At 47.4% G+C, this 18,213-nt stretch overlaps 1 long non-coding RNA gene across 1 annotated transcript in view; it reads right to left on the bottom strand.

Moving 5' to 3' along the window:
- Positions 1–4,145: 4,145 nt before the first annotated feature.
- The window catches only part of LOC131422555 (uncharacterized), a 35,633-nt gene continuing 21,565 nt past the window's right edge, over positions 4,146–18,213 (bottom strand). Inside the window, exons 3-4 of the long non-coding RNA XR_009224101.1 lie at positions 8,212–8,360; positions 4,146–4,397 (exon numbers count right to left, since the gene is read on the bottom strand). This is a non-coding gene — a long non-coding RNA (uncharacterized LOC131422555). The remainder of the gene's footprint in view (positions 4,398–8,211; positions 8,361–18,213) is intronic.

Below are 18,213 nucleotides of genomic sequence, written 5' to 3'. Positions count from 1 at the left end.
CTTCCAGAAATTAATGTGTTGTGCTTATGAGTGAATTGGCACTCAGCATCCATTTCAGTTTCCGTCTGGTGTGCCATTCTCCAAAAACACAACAACCTGTCTAGATCCTATCTCTCCAGCACCTCTGACAGCTTTGTGAACACCCAATTCCATGCAATAAATCCCTTCGTGCTTAAAAAACAATGGTATGGTAGACTGAATTGTTGTTCCCAACAATTTGCCCCCTCCTTGTAGTAGGATATATGTCCCCATTCATTTTCATGTGACTTGCCCAGTGAAATCTTTCAGAACGTCAAGTGGTATCCAGCTCTCATTGACTCTGGCTTGCCCATGGGATGCGCTTTGGTCAACGAGTGCATGAGATGGTGTGGTTGGTCAGGAACTCTTGCATCTCTGCCCTCTGTCATGAGAGCAGCATGTCTCAGACAGGTGCCTACCTTCAGCCTGGGTCCCAGAATGATAGCACATGTGAGTTGAGCTGAGCCCAGCAAATCCATGGCCAACCCACAGACCCAGGGGGAAAATATGCATGGTTACAAGCTCCTGAGATGTCCTGGATGTTTGCTACTGTGGTAAATGCTGACTAATACAAGTAGCATCTATTTCCTTCAACTGAACCTTGACTGAGACATCTTGAATACTAACCATCCAGCACAGAGAACCTAACACAGAGAAGCACTGTAGAAATTGTAACAGTTGTAATTATCGTTTCCATCTATGCACTGGCTCCAGGGAAGGTAGTTCCAAGGCTGTGCAGGCTGGTCTCTGAGTTCCTTCATGTGCACCTTGATGGGGGTTGCAGAATTTAAGTCTAATGACCTTTGATTCCAGGAGTCTTGCCAATTGGCTGCATTTCTATCCCGTTACCTAGGCAGCAGCAGCCAGAATGCTCAGGGTCTCTGACACTTGTGCCTACTCTCCTATTTTCCAAAAGAACAAGATTTGTAGAGTGAAGAAGAAGGAGTGAAGATTTCCTTAGCAGCTCCTGGGCATGAATATTGATTGCCTTTGTTCCTGCTGGTCCTTCTCTTTCCATGGCTGGCTCTTTCTCATTCTTCTGGCCTCACCTCCTCAGAGACACCTCCTTCCCTGACCACCACTCACTCCTATTCCTCTTTGACCACCCTTCTCCCACATACCCCAGTCCCCCCATTTTGTTGTGCTAAAGGCCCCACTTCCTTTGCCCAGTGCGGTCTCCTCCCTCAGACCTGGCAGATATTCCCTTTCGAGGACCCTAGGGATTGCAGACTGCTTTCCACTGGGATTTTCACTCTCCTTAATGGCCCTGACTTCTAAAGATTGGTTAGAACCATCATGAGGCATGATCCCATCAGTCCACTCCTTGCAGCAGTGTTCACCTGCCAAGTCCCTTCAGGAAGTCTCTCTGGGAATCTCTTGGTCTACCCTTCTCCTGAGCAGACAGCTCCAGAATCCTTACAGCCTTGGAGGAGAGCACAGCTAATCGAGTAGAGAGTTCCAGAATTCCTCCAGCCTTTGAGGAGAGCACAGTTAATCATTAACTGTGGACAAGCCAGAGCCCTACTTGGGGTAATGCCACTCCTCCATGTTGTGTTTGTGAATTGCACAGCCCCAGAACCTTGGGGGCCAGCAGGGACTGTTCTTTTAATCCAGGCGGTAAAAAGGAGATTTATGCCCAGGACTGACAGTAATTTCATGCTCCAACCAGGGAGAGAGAAACAGAGCTCCCAGGGGCTTGAGGTACATTCTCTCACCTCCTTTAGCCCTTTTTTTCACCTGATTTTCCTCTTATTCCAGTCTCTTTTGATGATTCCTCCTTGTCTCCTTTATCTGCACTCACTCCACACGTGATCTCCTCCAGGATCACAGCTGGTTCTTCAGCTCCAGTGGTTGGCAACTTCTGTGTCCACCACTATGCAGTAGAAACTCACAGTTCAGGCCTGAGGGCCTGAAGTCCATCTAGATTTGAATTTGGATTTTCCTACTTTTGAGCTGTGTGCTCTTGACGAAGTTATGTTACCCCGACTCCAAGGCTCAGTCTTCTCACCTGGAAAGTGGGGGATAATCCAAGGACACCTCTTAGACGTGTGAGGAGTAGACTTGAGAATGCGCATCAAGCACCCAGCACATGAAGATGCTTCAAATAGCTCTAGAATGGTGCGCTAGAGCTTCAGTTGTTTCTGGAGAGGGGAGCTAGTTTGATTTTGAAACAGGTCAAAGTAGGTTTTTTAATTAAATTATTCAATTCAAATTTTATTTACTTATTCAAAAAGTAAATGAATAAAAGTTAAAAAAAAAAAAACACCCAACTCATGGCATGCAGTAAGCACTCACTAATTTGTAGTGACTTCAGTCTAGAATGGGGGACTTGGGGGGTCTTTGGACTCAAATTCACACACCTGCATGGACAGAGGGTCTGGCGGTCATTGACCATTCCTGCTGATCACATGGACACAGCAGATTTGAGGAATAAGAGTCGTGGTCCTGGGAACAGTAATTAGGGTCCCAAAAATAGAAGGAAGCTCAAAAAAGTCATTTGTTCCCCAGAAAGTGAGGCAAAAGGACCCGCAGACCCATTTGGTTGGCAAGTTCTGGAGCCGAGCTCCCCAGGACATGTCATGGAATGCTGTCCTCCCTGGAAATGTCTGTTCCTGTCAATTAATCAACAAGTATTTATTGACTGCTGCTCTCAGATGGACATGGAGGTGACCAAGTCAGATCCCTTCCAGTTTGGAGGCGAGACAGCTAATAACATGTACAATGATCAAGTTCACCTTAGATATTGTTAAGGGTAGATCAGAGGTCAGGTCATGTCACAATTCTTCTCAGCACCCGCCAGTGAATCCCATTTCAGGCAAAATAAATGTCCAAGTGTTGACCACGTCACCCAAGGCTCTACATGGTCTTCACACACACTCCCTTCCTCTCTGGCTTGATGTCCTGTCCCTTTACCACTCGCTGCACATCAGCCCCACTGGCCTCCTTGCTGTTCCTTGAAGGCACATCCTGCCTCAGGCCTTTGCACCTGCTGCTTCTTCTTCTCAGACCACTTTCCCCAGGTCTCTACAGGGATAACCCTTTCTCTCCCTTCAAATCTTTGCCAAAGTTTTTGTCACCTTCTCAATGAAGCTTACCCTGACCATCTACTTAAAATTGCAACCCACTTCCAGACTGGTTCTTCCTCCCCCCTTACCCAGTACTCTTTTTCCTTAATACTCATCATTTTCAAACATATTAAAGAAGTTATTTATTATTTTTTCTCTGTCTCCTTCCATTAGAATGTAAGCTACATGAGGGAAGAGACCTTTGCCTGTTTGTACACTGATTTAGCTCAAAAACTTAGACAGTATCTGGCACACAGGAGATTCTCAGTAAATATGTGACTGAATGAATAAGGGCTCTGAAGAAAACGAAACATGTTGACGTGATAACGAGTATGAACGTGTGATGTGTGTGGCCGTGCATGTGACAGCCCATGTGTATGAATGTGTGTTTGTGCATGTGTCTGTGTGTGTAGCTGTTGTGTATGTCTACTTCTGTGTGTGAGTGCATGTGTGTGTGGCTGTGCATGTAAGTTTGTACATGTGCGTCTGTGTGAGTGTGTGGGGGTAGGAGCATACTTGTACGTGTACAGGGGGTTATGCGTACTTGTTTGTGTGTATGTATGTGAGTGTGTGTGCAGTGTCTTTGTGAGTGTGTATGTCTGTGAATGTGTGACTGTGTGTGTGACTGCTGTGTATGTACAGCTTTGTGCGTGAGTGTATGTGTGTGTGCCTGTATATGAGTTTGGCATGTGTGTAAGACTATGTGTGTGAGTGTAGGTGTGTCTATTTGTGTGTGAGTGTGGTTGTGAGCATGTGTGGGGCTGTGTGATCATAGACATCTGTGTATGTTTGCATGTATGGGTGTCTATGTGTGGCTGTGCATATGCAGATGTGTTTCCGGCTGTGTCTGTGTGTGTGTCCGTGGTGTGTGTGTGCATGCTACTTTATTTAGGATGGTCTGAAAATACCTCTCCCAGCGCCCTTTGTGCTTGCCCCCCAGGGACATTGCGAAGGCACAGTGCTGGACTCTGATGAGCTTCTCATTGCAGGCTTACTTTTTCCTTCTTTTTAGGAAATCTTGACCTCTGCACACAGTTCAGAACACCACAGTGCAGTGGGAAATCTATGAGGTGGAAAATCAAGATTTTCTTCAAAAAATTTTTAAAGGATAATGGCTACTTCATGGTTTCACTGCTGTGTAAATACGCACACGTGTAATCTTAACCAGAACTCTACGCGGGACGCATGTGCAACACCATCTTATAGATGAGGAAACAGGCTCCAAGGAGGAGGCCCCACAGCTGATGGGTGCTGCAGGGGAACTCGGGTCTGACTTCCAAGTCCAACGTCTTTCTTACAGGCAACACTGTGTTTCTGAAAAATGAGTTTAAAAGAAAAAGATCTGAAATGGTCACCGTTCAAGGCTGTGTCTGATCAGCTGGCCACTGGACTGAGTAATAGTGACTGGAGATTACAGTTACCGAGAGCTTGCTCTGGGCTACAGATGTTAGCACATTCAGGTTTTGCTGTTGGCAGACCTGGTATTTAAATCCCAGCTCTGCCACTTATAGCTGTGCAACTTTGGGCAAGTGACTCCACCTCTCAGAGCTTCAGTTTCCACCTCTGTAAACGGGAACCATCTAGAAGATCATTTCTGCCACAGGCCTTTGAACTTGCTGTTCTCTGTCTAGGACACTGTCCTCCACACTCCCCATGTCTGCACGGCTCGCTCCCGCACCTATTTCAGCCTTTACTCAAATGTCATCTTCACAACAAATCCTTCCCTGGCCACTTTATTTAAAACCCCACATCTACCTCCCATAGTTTCTGTCCCCCTTCTCTACTTTTCTCCTTCGCACTGACACCATCAAACGTACTCTAATTTTTTTTGTTATTTGTCTGTTGTCTCTCTTTCCCACTGGGATGCAATTTCCAGAGGGGAGACATTCTGTCTTTTTTGTTCCCTGGTGTATCCTCAGTGCTTAGAACTGAAAGAATAATTTTTGTTAAATGAAGGGATGAATGAGACATGCCTCCTTTGTTGCTTTTTGTGGGGCTTAAATGAGATAATGTCCAATAAGTCCTCAGCACAGTTCAACAGTTAAGGAAAAGCTCAACAAATGGTAGATGTTCGTCATCATCACCACCACCACCATCATAGTCCTCATCTTCATTTTTATTAAGATAAGTATATGTGATGGGCTGCAGACCCCAGGGCAGAGAGAAATCCAGAAGCAGAGAGGAAGGAAGTGCTCCTGTCCACGCATACCCTGGACGTAACTGCTTCTCTCCGTAAAGATGCTGCTGTGATTGCAATATTGCACAACACGTCAGGCTCTTTCTAGCTAAGGATCATTTCCCAAATCCGTGATAAATTCTGAAACAGGAAAAAGATCATCCTATAGCCAACATGGCAAACATTACTACTCAGTAAAAGCTGACACCAACTCAAATTGTGTGGAACTCAGTAGGCTTACAAGAAATGCCATTTGGAAGACAAAACCTTTCAAAACATGATGGGCAGAATGATGAAAAGGAGTCCTCGGCACTGGGAAGGTTGGGAAAAATAGATTTCTGGCAATGTCCAAACCCCAGTATATAGAAGGAAATAAAGAGGCCCAGACAGAGGAAGTCATTTGCCTGGGGACAAGTGAGGACTTCTCTTAGGGACTTTTCAGTGATCAAGAAAAGAAACAGGCACATTAATTTAGAGAAAAATATGAGGTGGGTGGTCTTCAGGTATAATCCTTGCTTGAAGCTTCCTCAGTGCCCTATTCTGGTCTGAAAAGTATCTTATTTTCCATTCATCCATTCATTCAATGACTATTTACTGATGCCTACCAGGCAGCGGGTCCTAAAATTGGCACTGGGGTGGCAGACAGGACTCTGATTGACTCATGATCCTGAAAAGCCCGCAATCTACTAGGGAAGATGGGCAAAAACATCAGACAATAGCAGCCCAGTGTGACGCTCATGAAAGAGGATGTTAAATGAGACTTTCCCTGTTCTCTCAGAACTTTAGCTGAAGCCCAAAGCCGAGACTAGGATGACAAATATCCACAGTTTAAAGAGAGGTTTTCCACACAATGTGCTCAAAGGCGGCCCCAAAGTTTGGAACTTTACCCACCTCCAGCCTGTATATGACAGAACGCTACCCACAAGCCAGCAGGTGGACTCGGAGGAAGGGAACTGCTGATGTTTTAGGAAGATAAGATAAGCAAGTACCTCAAGAAAATGACTTGTACTAGTAACTAACACTGTGCCAGGCACTGGTCTACGTGCTTTACAAACACAAACTCACTGGAACCTCAAAACCATCCAACGGGTGGGTGTCGTTTATTTCCCCATTTTATAGACGGGACAATGAAGCACGAAGAGGTCAAACAGGGTACTCAGTGCCGCACAGCCAGACAGCGCAGGAGCCGGTATTCAAACATCAGGCAGCTGGAGCCCACGTTCCTGCATTGAGGAGGGGAGACTCCATTTCACCCAAATTCTCCCCTCCCCCCTGCTGCATGCTTTCTGAGTTCCAAAAACCCATCCACTCGCTCCAGGATGTCACCAGAGAGCGGAAAGGGTCTTGGAAGGGGCCTGCACTTCCAGAATTTGGCAGAGCAGGAATGTGGAATGCTTGGCCAATGGGCCAGTGGGCATTGCTGAAGACCACCATGTCTGAGCTGATTTGAGGGGGCCCCACCCAACACGGCTGCCTGCCCAGGCAAGGGGCCCTCACAGGATAGAGGGAAGAGGGTGTATCATTGGATGGGGATCCAAGAGCGGAGCGGTGAGAGGTTGACGACCCAGTCGTCCGCATCAGGGCAGCATCAGGAAGGACCACGCTAGCACTGATCAGGAGTACGCCTCACCCCTCTACCCACCTTCCCCTGACCTGCCGGACCCTGGAAGAGGGGAGCGGACAGCCACCTGAGGAAGCGTGAGAGGACACGGCACACAGCTGGGCGAGGCTGGCCGGTGGAAGAGGGGCAGCTCTAAGCCGGAGTTAAGTGCTGATGTGGATTGGACTAAACACTTAACACCTGAAAAGGAGACTTGAGAGAGAATAAAACGGTAAGGGATCTACCCAGGGATTTACAGTCCTTTGGAAGAGGAAGAGAGAGCGACATAGTGACTTTGAATATCAGCGGTAGGAGGAAAAAATATAAAGCTCTTTTCTGACCGTAGCCCATCAAGCCCAGCCCACTCAATATCTCCATTATCTCTGCCACCACATGGTTAGGGAGGGTGTCCTGGGATCCCGCAAAAGTCTGAGAAAACTTTACAGAAGAAACGACTTAAAAGCTGAGCCTTACCTACAGTTGAGCCCTCAGGCCAGGAAGAGGCAGAGTGAGAGCAAAGGGAAGTTCACTAAGAAAAGGAATGGGACCAAGAGTGAGAGGGAGGAAGTGTGACCCTGGAAAGGGGGCTGGGGTCTTGGCAGAGTCTCCCAACTCCTGACGGGAGACGGGGTGGAGACCTGGGGACGGGCTGCTATGCAGAATCCCCCCTGAGCTTCAGTCTTCTTCTCTGTTCAATGGAGATAATACTACTTTCTTCTTAGGATTACAGTGGGACTTCAGTTAGATCAGTTTTCCCCAAAGTGGGTTTTGCAAGGTGATTTTATTTATTTCATTAATTAATTATTTTTTATTTATTTTTTTGGTGAGGAAGATTATCCCTGAGCTAACATCTGTTGCCAATCCTCCTCTTTTTGCTGACGAAGACTGGCGGTGGGCTAACATCTGTGCCCATCTTCCTCTACTTTATATGGGGGATGTCTTCCACAGCATGGCTTGATAAACGGTGTATAGGCCCATGCCCGGGATCTGAACCTGCGAACCTCGGGCCACCAAAGTGGAGCACGCGAACTTAAGCACTATCCCACCAGGCCGGCCCCTAAATAATTAATTTTTTATTGGGTCAAATTGGTTTATAACACTGTGTAAATTTCAGGTGTACATCATTATCTATCAGGTTCTGTATATACTGCATCGTGTTGCCACCAATATTCTAGTTTCTATCCATCACCGTACACATGTTCCCCTTTATTCCTTTTGCCCTCCCCTAGCCCCCCTTCCCCTCTGGTAACTACCAATCTGTTCTCCATATCTATGTGTTTATCTTCCACATATGAGTGAAATCATATGGTATTTGTCTTTCCCTGTCTGACGTATTTCGCTTAGCATAATACCTTCAAGGTCCATCCATGTTGTTGCAAATGGCATGATTTTCTCTTTCTTTACGGCTGAGTATATACATTCCATTGTATATATGTATCACATCTTCTTTATCCACTCATTCATTGATGGGCACTTAGGTTGCTTCAAACTGGTGCAGCCACTATGGAAAACATACAGAGATTTCTCAAAAAATTAAAAATAGAAATACTGTATGATCCAGCTCTGGGTATTTATCCAAAGAACATGAAAACAGTAATTCGAAAAGATATATGCACCCTTGTGTTCCCTGAAGCATTAGTCACAATAGCCAGGACCTGCAAGGTGATTTTAGACGAGTAGTTTTCATGTTTGTGGTTATTTTGATGTGTATTGGGAAAACATGAACAGAACTCCAGACTCGTTGTTTAATGAGTATTCTATTTCTTAGGGTGAAGATATTTTCTTCTAGAAGTGAGTTGATTTATAGCACGATGGTCTGTGGATAGAGCTACAGTCATGACGGTAAAATGGGAACGAGTGAAGATCAAGAATAACTGAGAGGATTTCAGCAGAGCATTCAGCACGATGCCTGGCACAGAATAAACTGGCAGTAAAGGATGGCGGTGAAACTCGTCCTTCCTGCTCTAACTATTGATGACGTCTGGGGCTGGGGGTGCAGCTGGGAGGTGCTGGGTGGTGGTGCTGGCTCCCTGTGGTGTGGCTGCAGCTGGGAGTTTTGTCTTTTCCTTTTGGAGCTCAGCTGGGCTGAAGTGACCGTGGGAGAGCTGGCTGGGAGTCAGGTGTGTCAGTGGGGCCCCTCGGGGGAGGGTGATTGGGTCTCCCCCACCCTTTATCATCCTTGGCTTGTCCTGACTGAAGTCTGAGCCCAGGCCCCTGGTGGAGAGCTCTGACTGCAGCGGGAGAACAGACTTGTTCAGCCCAGGGGGGAGTGGAGGGGAATCCAGACAGCATCTGCCCTGCAGACAAGGCATCTGAGGCTGAGAGACGGGAGCAGTGTGACCACAGCACAGCGACCGCAGGTGCCACTTCCCCCAGGCGTCATTTCCACCCAAGCCACGGCTTTCAGGGAACTGACATTTTGGGGGCTCATTAGGAATCCCAGCAGCGCCCCATGCCACGACTACAGGCCCCAGCCCAAGAGCACTAGTGATGTGGAGTCAGACCTGTCTGTTTTCCTGGCCTCTGGCGCCCCCTCCTGTCAGGCCTGGGGCAAATCACCTTTCTGAATTTCCACCTTTAAAAAGAGGAGAATTTGCCCAGCCCTGGAATACATAAAGATAAACAGCATAAAGAACAAGAGAAAGACAAATACTGTATATCACTTACATGTGGAATCTAAAAAAGTTAAACTTGTAAAAACCAGAGAGTAAAATGCTGCTACCCAGGGATGGGGCAGGATAAGAGTCTTGGCATTTAAGGGTACAAACTTGTAAGGAGTAGTAAATAAACCGTAGGGATCTAATGCACAGTATAATGAATATAGACAACAATATTGGGCCATAATGACGTAATGTGATAAATATCGCTACATCAGCAATCATATTACAAGATATGAATGTATCAAAGTAACATACTGTACACCTTAAACTTACACAATGTTACGTCAGATTTGTTCAATTAAAAAAAAGGATAAGTAAATCACTTTGACACGATTTTTTCTTTTTAAGGGCTAGGAAACCTTAAGGGGGTCATTTCTGTCATCTCCCCAGCACTCACTGGAGAAAGACAAAATTCTGAAACCAGGTCATCGTGAATCAGTTGTGAAAGGCGAAGCATGTGTGGACACCGGGCTGGGCCCCCTGGGTTTGAATTCTATCTCTGTGAGATACTAGCTGTGTGAACTTCAGCAAACTGCTTAACCTCTCTGTTCCATCTGTAAAAAGAGGATGTTATCAGTACCTGTCCAACAGGATGGCTGAGAGGTAACATTTAGAGCTGTGCCTGGACATAGCTGGCGCTGAGCGTGAGCTGTTCTTAGAAACGCTGACGTGCCTTGCCCACCTCAGGGCCTTTGCACGTGGGTATCCTTTGTTCAGAAAGCTCAGCCCCAGTCTCTTGGTTTACTGCCACCTTTCCTTCAATCCCAGCTCAGGGGGGACCTCCTTATGGAAGCCTCTCCTGATACCCTGAGTCCCCCCAGTCTTGATCAGCCCCCAACTATGTTTTAACTGTACTGTTTCCTTTATAGCATTTACCACAGTTGGGCATTATTTGCATTATTCTTTGACAAATAATATCAACCTCCCCATTAGACCATAAACTCCACAAGGCTAGTGTCATGAGCTGAACTGTGTCCCCCCAAATTCATATGCTGAAGCCCTAACCCCCAGTAGTGCAGAATGTGGCTGTATTCAGAGACAGGGCCTGCAAAGAGGTGAGTAAGTTAAATGAGGTTGTTAGGGTGGGCCCTAACCCAATGCGACTGGTGTTCTTATAAGAGGAGATGAGGACACAGACACGCATGGAGAACAGGCCATGTGAAGACACAGGAGGAGACAGCCGTCTACAAACCAAGGAGAGAGGCCTCAGAATGAAACCAACCCTGCCAACACCTTGATCTTGGACGTCCAGCCTCCAGAACTGAGGAAATAAATCCCTGCTGTTAAAGGCCCCCAGTCTGTGGCACTCTGGTTGGCAGCCCGAGCTGGCTGATACAGGGAGGGACTGGGTTGGCTGTTGTTTATCATCGCATTCGCAGAGCCCAGCACTGAGTAGGTGCTTAATAAATAATGATTGGTGCGTGAGTGGAGGTGCTGGGTGTCGGGTAAGCAGCACTGGGTTCACTCTGAGTTTCCATCTGCTTCTCCTCCGCCTGGCCTCAGCTGCCCAGAGTCATCCTTTCTGTTTCTGGGCCTGGGACTTGGCTTCAGGTCCTCATGTCCTTCCCGGGTAAGACATACAACACTCATATTTGGGGACAATGACTTAGGATGTGGAGGAAGAACCAGACACGAGGCAGAGTGTGGTTTAGGGGGACTGTTTCTTTAAAATAATTTTTTCATTAAAATAGTTATACAGACTCACTGAGAAAACATGGAAAATAAGAAAAGTAGAGGAAAGGAAAAACTAAAATCCATTATTTTCAATACCCATGAAAATTACTAGTAACATTTTAGTGTATTTCCTTCCCACCATTTTTCCATCTACAGTTTTTCTTTTATCTTTCAAAGCTGTGACTCTCCAGTATTCACATATTATTTTTGTTCTGATTTAAAATTAAGATAGCTCAAGGTTTCCCCAAGGATTTTTTTTTTTTTTTTTTTTGATGAGGAAGATCAGCCCTGAGCTAACATCCATGCCAATCCTCTTTTTGCTGAGGAAGACTGGCCCTGGGCTAACATCTGTGCCCATCCTCCTCTACTTTATATGGGACGCCACCACAGCATGGCCTGACAAGCGGTGCGTCGGTGAGCGCCCAGGATCCGAACCTGGGCCGCCAGCAGCGGAGCGCGCGCACTTAACTGCTACGCCGTGGGGCCAGTCCCTCCAAGGCATATTTTTAATGGCCACATAATAAGTTATTGAGTTACTCTACTACAACTTAATCATTACTCTATTGTTTGAATATTGATTTTTTCCTTGTTTTTTTTTCACAGTTTTAAACAATGCTAAAGTAAACGTCTTTTGAATCCTTCCTTTTGTAGTGATTCCCAAAGACGGAATTTCTGAACTAAAGGGTATAACCAATTTTTTATGGCCCTGGATATGACTACCAAATGGCTTTATCAAAAGGGTCAAGTGGTTGCACTCCCATTGGCAGTGAAGGAGATCACAAGTGCTCTGACGCTCTGGTGACCCGTCCCTTGGAGGGCCAGCTACAAGCTCTTAGGAAGTAAGACCAGTGGGCAGCTGCTGAAGATGCCTCCAGACAGAGGGGAAAGTCAAGCCACCAAACGTTTGCTATTCTGGGCAGTGGCCATGCGCTCTGGGTCAGTGATTTTCTTCTCTCTTCCAGGGTCATCCAGAGATTCTGGAGATGCCCACTTGGAAGCAAAGAGCCTTTGATGTCACAGGGTTGAAGGAATGATGCTCCAAGTGACGACTAACCAGTGATCCCACCAGTTCCCCTTAGAATCTTCAGAGGCCTGTGGGGCCTTTTTGAGGTTGTATCTCATCTCTTCCACTCTTGGCTTCTCAATTTACTGCTTTGGATCTTTCCAGAAACTATCTTGGGCAATTCTGAAACAAAGGCCACCTAGTGACCATAAAACAAAAACAAAAACACTTTGAAATCATCATTTTCCAGAGAGACTTTTGTCTCGAAAAGAGTCATTACCATCGGCCACTTCATCAGAAAGCCTCCATGAATCATGGTTTTCTCCAAATGGCAACAATCAAATCAGCCAGAGCCTGGAGCACGTGATCTTTCCCACAGTGTTTCAGCACCACCCCCTGAATCTGATTTACAGTCACTTCTCGGAGTAGGAACAAGATGTGCTTTGGGGAGGCCCCGTGAACAAACAGAAAGAAAAGGCTGAAGCAGCTATTTGTGCCTTCATCTCCCCAGTGCCGAGCCCGGAGTGGGAGCCCAGGTAGCGTGCGCCCTCCTGAGTCCCCAGCTCATCATGTCCTGGAACCCCCGATGTTTACCTTCCTGGGGTACTCGTACGGAGCAGTCACCCTTTTCATGAGCTCCTGGAGCTCCCGGGTTAGTTCCCCTGGACCATGAGAGGAGCAGGCTGGAGAAAAGACTATGAACGCCTTTACCACCTGCCAAAAAAAAAAGTCAGGCCTTGTGTAACAACTCTTTTCTCCTTAACCTAGCCTGTGAATAAGCGCTCCCTTTCACCAGCCCAACAAGCAAGTTCTACAATTCCTTGTGCTCAGCCAGTGAAATGGACAACACCAACTTTTTTCTGTTGTCTGCCTTTCCAGGACCAACTCGGGAGCACTGGCTTTTGTGGAATGATTTCAGACTCCTACCTATTTCCCAAACTAGTCCCCATACCTGAAGTGACACCCTTAGGAGCCAACGTGCTTCTCTTATGATGCAAATACTTTGGAGAGAGAAGCTTCACCAACTCCTAGAGGCCCATTACGTCCAGGTTTTCCTGACTAGGAAGGTAACGGCATAGGTTTGGAGAGGCAGGATTGGGGAACAGTGCAGACCACTTTCAAGGGGAGGGGGCTCTTTCTGAGACTGCATGTGTGAGCGTCTGCAATCAGCGAACATTTTGCTGCACGGCCTCTATTCCAGGCATCCTGAGGGACATGCTGCACCTTGGCGCTCTCTGCCCACGTCTTTCTTGCAGGCTGCCTCCTGCCAAGGAGGAGGAAGAGTCCCAAACTCAGGCACAACAAAACGTGGTTTCTGGTAGGAACAGAAGAGTCCAAAGGCCAGGAGGTTGCTTGCTCATACAAGCATACAACTCTGTCAACACATCCTGTTAAGCGGTGGTTCACTGTCCTTGCATACTTCCAAAGGTGGGCATCTCACCACCATTTCATGCTCAGACAGATCTGGCTTTTAGGCAGGGCTTTCTCTTATGTTTGCTAAAACTACCAAACATTTACTGAGCACTTGCTATGTGCCAGGCTCTGTTCTGAATGCTTTACATGGATTAACTGTGAGCACACAGCCATTCGTCACAGCCCCAGCTAATTCGCGGCATACTTTTCCAGGTGTCATTTCTCCAGCATGTAGATGGGATTCTCACCTCCCTCATTCTACATTAGTGGCCTCAAATTTTAGTGGGCATCAGAATCACTTGGTTGGGGGCTTCTGGTCAAAATGAAGATTCCTAGGGCTGCATCCCCAGTCACTCAGATTCAGCAAGTCTGACTTGAGGTCTAGAAATAGGAGGGAAAGACCTTCACCAGAGAGCCTGGTTAGAGATTCCAGGGATCTCTCAAACCTTTTCTACAGATGTGCCCACTCCACTCCTCTCACTCCCTCCAGGAGATGGGGGCTAGTCTTAGGATTGTGTGCCTTCTCTGGCTCCCACAGAGCCGTCAAGGGCTGAGAGCTGCTCATTCCTTTTCCCTAGGTCAGTGCCCTGATATGCTGGGGCACTGGGTGCAAGCTCCCTTTCCCTCCATCCCTCCCGACGGGTATGTCTTAGGATTTTATGCCTGCTCCCTATCCCACAGAGCCATGTCAAGTGCCAAGAGTCACCTATCCCTTTTCCCTAGGGCAGTGCACTGAGACGCCAGGACAACGGGCACACGTTCCACTTCTGTCCTCCGTTCTGAAGGAACAGTTTCAGGGTTGTGGCCTTCTCCCAATCCTGCAGAGTCAAGTTGGTTGCTGAGATCCTTGCTGGCTACTGTGATGCATGTGCCATCTGTGGGACTGTGCGGGGCACCATCTGTGGGGCATTGTGGTTTCGGGGCCACATGCACTGGATGCTATGAGTCTCTGCACTTTTCTGTTTTCTCAGCTGCTCCCAGACGATCCAGCCACACTGATTCCTTCAGTGTTCTGGGTGCATCAAGACAAGCAGGCCTTCTGGACATTGCCCCAAAAGGCGGGGGAGCTGAACCCTCACTTGCTCTCTCTCCTGCGAAAAAAGTAGGCTGGGAAATCTCTCTCGGCTCTGAGTTTTGTCAGCCTCGGGGAGGGCTGATGTGAGCCAAGTGAAACTGTTCTTCCTACTCTTTTCATTGTGACCAATCTTGGATTCTGTGGTCTACTGGGGTGCTGGAACCTCTCAACTAGACTCTTGAGCTCTCACAAGGTATTTTTGTCTGTAAATAGTTGTCATATTGGTATTTCTGTGGGGGGTGCGGGCTGGGACCTCCTATTCTGCCGTCTTCCTGATATCACATACCCTCTCCAGCCACTCTTGTAACAGTCTGCCCTCAGAACAAAACCCAAAGTCCACCCACAGCCCACGAGGCCTAGGGGTCTGGCCCTGCTCACTTCTCCAGATTCCTCAGCCACCAACTCCCCCCTGGCTCATTCTGCTCCAGTCACACATCTTCCATCACATCCCTCACACAGCTGAGCTCCCCGACTCCAGCATCTTGCTAATTCCTGTTTCCTCTGCCTGGAAGATCTTCTCCTGGCTGTTCATTTTACTGGCTCCCTCTCATCTATTGGACCTCACTTTAAATGATAGCTCCTAGGACAGGCTCTCCCTGTATCCCCCACTGAATAGCCCTCCCGAACCCACCCATGATCCTCTACCACATTATCCCATTCTCCCTTCCTTCCTTACTTGTCACAATCTGAAATCATCTCATTTGTCCACTTGCTTATTGTCTGTCTTCCCCAGGAGAATGTCAGCTCCAAGAGGCAGGCAGTGTGTTCGTCTTGTTTATGACTATGCTCCCTGCCCATTCCCTGCAAACTTCTTTTAAAACAACATTTTAAATCGTAACATAACAGTTGATGTCTAATGCGCCATACTTGACTTCATCCTTTACTATTTGTGAATATGTCATAGTTTCTGAACTATTCTTACTAATACTGCAATGAACATCTTTGTGCATAACATTCTTTGCCCCTGCCTCTGATGATCTCGCTAAGTAATAGTCTTGGAAGTAGAAATACCAGACCAAAGAGCATGAATATTTTTAACGCTCCTTCATACACACTGCCACAATGCATTCCAGAAAGCCTGAACTCAAGACCTAACATAAGTCCTACCATTCCTGAATGTGAGGGCTAAGAGACAAGTCTTTTAGACTAGTGGTGCATGTGAATCATTTGGGGGTCTGATTAAAATTCAGATTTTGATGCAAGAGGTCTGGAGTGGAGCTCGAGACACTTTTTTCTTTTTCCTTCTTTTTTTTTTTGTGAGGAAGATTAGCCCTGAGCTAACATCTGTCACCAATCCTCCTCTTTTTGCTGACGAAGACTGACCCTGGGCTAACATCCGTGCCCATCTTCCTCTACATTATATGGGACGCCGCCACAGCATGGCTTGATGAGTGGTGTGTATGTCCATGCCCAGGATCCAAACCTGCGAACCCCAGGCCGCCAAAGCAGAGCCTGTGCACTTAACTGCTACGCCACCGGGCCGGCCCCGAGACGCTCATTTCTAACCAGCTCCCAGGAGAATTCCTCCAGATGCCTCCATCCTGACACATTCTTGCCTGTTCCTTCCCATCCATGTCTGGGCTCCACACTGACACAGCTCCTAGGCACCTGTGCCTCTGCCCAGCCACTAGCCAGCCAGGCCAGCAGGAAACCCTGTGCTTGTTTCCACTCTGCGTGCCTCAGGCCCTGCCTCCATTTGGCTCTCAATTCCAGGCTCCATAACCCCTGATGTCATACGTGGCTCTTAGGGATTTTGAGTTGGGTTTTCCACCAGTTGTAGGGTGAACTTATCCCTTCAGATCCTAGGATGCTCCACTGTCCTGGGTAGGGTAGTGGACATCTGTGGCTATTTTTTCTGTCTGCCATCTCCCTCTATCTGCTCATCTTATGCCAACAGTACCTCTTTTTCCCTTTGAAGACCCCCTCCACACTTTCCTAGTCTATGTGGTTTGGGGGAAGTTAACCGTCTATGTACCAGAATCAAAAGGTAAGTATATGACCTAGATCTGGCCAATCAGTACATTTCATCCCCTTTGATTCAGTAACCAGTCTGAGGATGGACATGTGACCTGGGCCCAGCAAACCTATGATAGGACTTGCAACAGAACTCCTATGAATGAGAAGCTCTTACCCCCCTGAGGGGCTGCCAGGGCCACTACATGCAGCGAACTGACCAAAGAGTGAGGCCAACATGGAAAGCAGAGCTAAGATAACTCCTGATGACGTAACTTGAACCCATAGGTCAAGCCAGACCTGGTGCTGACCTGATTTGGATGGGAATGGGGCACAGTGGAGCTAGGACCAAAGCCATCAAAGCAAAACAGTAGCTTGGGAACTGATGCTTGTGTGTGTCAGTGTGTTCAACACAAACTAAGGAGGGAAGAGGACCCCAGAACGAGGAACCACAAGAGTGTCCATGCACGCACGTGTGTGGGCACACACACAGTTCAGACCAGACCAGTGCAGATCACGGGGGGGGCTCGCAGCCCACAGAGAGGAGTGCTAGTCTAGTTGAATAGCAGGTTTTACCACGTTATTGGCATCCTTGCATGATACATAATTAGTTTTGAAACAAGAATAAAAATAAGAGACACATTAGGTAGCTATTAAGTAGCTTAATGCGTGCGTGAGTCAAAACAGCATTTCAATATGGCACAGAGGTCTATTTGGAGTCTTTAAAAAGCCTCATGCCATTCATCTCTGCCAAGGAGGAAATCCTCAGTGATGTTATTATTATGCACGAACAGGGCCTTCAAATGCACCATCTCCTGGGACCCATGGGAGGAGAGGTGGCTGGGTCAAGGTCACACAGCCTGTCAGTCAAGGGCAGACACATGGACAAAGGTTTTCTTACTAAAACTCTGGCACCACCAGAGGCAGGTTTCCTGGGAAGCTACGGAAGTGGAAACCACAGGGCTCCTCACTTGCACAAGCCCCTTCTTAGATCCCACACATAATTCTGGGTTCTTTTTCTTAAAAAGCTCCACCCAAAAACCTATCTAAGTTCTAAACTTTAGGTCCCACAAGGCTGGATCAGCCCCAACCCCCAACAGCACCTGAGGCCGTTTCCCACTTCCTCTCCCTCACCTTCCAAGAACCCTAAACCCAAGGGTGTTGTCACAAACTTGAAACAGGTGCCAGCAGACCTCTGTTCCCAGAGGCTCTCTGTTCCTCCTCATTTGCAGTTTCTTCCCTATTACTGATGATTCAGACACTTGTTACGCAAATAACATCTGATTCTGTGAAATGCTTACGCACTGCTTTTATTTTTTTATAATTTTATTTATTTATTTATTTTTCCCCCAAAGCCCCAGTAGATAGTTGTATGTCATAGTTGCACATCCTTCTAGTTGCTGTATGTGGGACACTGCCTCAGCACGGCTGGAGAAGCGGTGCGTCGGTGCGCGCCTGGGATCCGAACCCGGGCCGCCAGCAGCGGAGCGCGCGCACTTAACCACTAAGCCACGGGGCCAGCCCATGAGCTGGTTTTAAGGTCTTCTTCATCTTAAAAATAAAACCAAATCCTCCT

The sequence above is a fragment of the Diceros bicornis genome, chromosome 26, assembly GCF_020826845.1.
Source record: "Diceros bicornis minor isolate mBicDic1 chromosome 26, mDicBic1.mat.cur, whole genome shotgun sequence".
Classification (NCBI taxonomy): domain Eukaryota; kingdom Metazoa; phylum Chordata; class Mammalia; order Perissodactyla; family Rhinocerotidae; genus Diceros; species Diceros bicornis.
Note: the sequence above shows the minus strand (reverse complement) of the source record. Positions and strands in the feature narration are given on the sequence as shown.